Raw genomic sequence first — 2,095 nt, 5'->3', positions numbered from 1 at the left:
CGTGAGCAGGAGCAAGGGTCAATTCAGGGCAAGTCAGGGTGCTACAGCAAGGGATGCCTCTGCTATCTGGCAGAGACCTTTTTCCTTTGGATTTTATTTTTTTATTATTATTTTTGGCACAAAATGTGCATGTTTGTAGGTAAAGATATACAGATATACATAGATATATAGATAGATCGTGAGCAGGAGCAAGGGTCAATTCAGGGCAAGTCAGGGCGCTACAGCAAGGAAAGCCTCTGCCATCCAGCAGAGACCTTTTTCCTTTGGATTTTATTTTTTTTATATGCAGTCATTTTTGGAATGACTGCTGCAATGAGAATGAATTCGAATTCGAATGTACTGTTGCAACTTGGCAAATTGATACAGCTGTTGCTACTGTCTTCAGGGGTAGCCTATTTTTTCCTTTGGAATGAGTGCTGCAATGCTGAATGTTACAACTTGGCAAATTGATACAGCTGTTGCTATTGGTTTCAGGGGTAGCCTATTTTTTTCCTTTGGAATGACTGCTCCAAAGCGAATGAATGTTAGAATGCGAATGTAATGCTTCTCTTTCCAATCAGGCAAATTGGTAAATTGATACAGCTTTTGTACTGTCTCTAAGGAATTCAGGGGTAGCCTAGGGAAAGTTAAAAAAATGCATCCTTTTCTGGCATTCCGAGGTGAGGAATTAATTTTATTGTTGTTGTTGTTGTTGTTGTTGTTGTTGTTGTTGTTATTATTATTATTACCTGTGTATGAGGCATTCTGGGGTGCCTAGGGAGTGGGATACAGGCTACAGAGATGGCACTAGCTTTCATTTTGGGGTTGAAAATGGGGCCAAGGGCAGATAATAATCTACAACACTGACCCAAATGCCCACAACACACACACACACACACACCCCAGAGGTTTTTAAATTTGACAAGTGGTGCCTGGTCCTTTAAAAAAAAAAAGGAGGGGTGGAAAGCACACTTCTGATGCCCCTATCAGTGCTGGAAACGTCACCTATGACCATTGCGGAACTAACTTTGATTGACAGCCAAGCACCTTCACCTTAAACCCGAATTCTCCAAGAGGGCATTCGTGTTAAAATGTCCCTGATTGGTAGTCAGCACTTGCTTCCGGAGATATTTGGGAGGGAGCCCCCCGAATTTGACCAGTTCCTTCCGGAGCAATACTGCCAGTGTGAATGAGCCCAAAGATTCTCTGGGAAAGAGAGGGTATGTCTACATGGGCCAATTGCACCCTCTGCCTTTACCATGTTCTGTCTAGATGACACAGGGCCAAAGCCCAGATTTAAGCACACACTATCTTCAATAATAATAATAATAATAATAATAATACATTTTATTTATAGACCGCTATTCTGCAATGATCATAGTGGTGTACAGTAACAAATTGCAATACAATACAAAATACAATGTGACAGTTAAAGGAGGGAGAAGTCTCATCCTTCAGGCAGTCCCTGATGTTGCTGGGTCTGCCTGATCGCTCCCTCTGAGGCCAAGGTGACAGTTAAGGAGGGAGGGGCCTCTTCTTCAGGCTGTCCCTGATGTTGCTGGGTCTGCCTGATCGCTCCCTCTGAGGCCAAGTGACAGTTTAGGAGGGAGGGGCCTCTTCCTTCAGGCTGTCCCTGATGTTGCTGGGTCTGGCCTGATCGCTCCCTTGAGGCCAAGGTGAAGTAAGGAGGGAGGGGCCTCTTCCTTCAGGCGTCCCTGATGTTGCTGGGTCTGCCGTGATCGCTCCTCTGAGGCCAAAGTGACAGTTAAGGAGGGAGGGGCCTCTTCCTTCAGGCTGTCCCTGATGTTGCTGGGTCTGCCTGATCGCTCCCTCTGAGGCCAAGGTGATAGTTAAGGAGGGAGGGGCCTCTTCCTTCAGGCAGTCCCTGATGTTGCTGGGTCTGCCTGATCGCTCCCTCTGAGAATCTAGGGAAGGCCAGTTCTGCACCAAATCCACCCTATCCTTGCCTAAATTTTCTCCAAAAACTTCATCTATTGCTCTGGATTTTGCAGGAAAATCCAGAGTACTCTGTAGCTATGCTCAGTGGTTGTCTACATGTGTCTATATTATTATTATTATTATTATTATTATTATTATTATTATTATTATTATTATT

The sequence above is a fragment of the Sceloporus undulatus genome, chromosome 1, assembly GCF_019175285.1.
Source record: "Sceloporus undulatus isolate JIND9_A2432 ecotype Alabama chromosome 1, SceUnd_v1.1, whole genome shotgun sequence".
Taxonomy (NCBI): domain Eukaryota; kingdom Metazoa; phylum Chordata; class Lepidosauria; order Squamata; family Phrynosomatidae; genus Sceloporus; species Sceloporus undulatus.
This window is presented reverse-complemented; position numbering follows the sequence as displayed.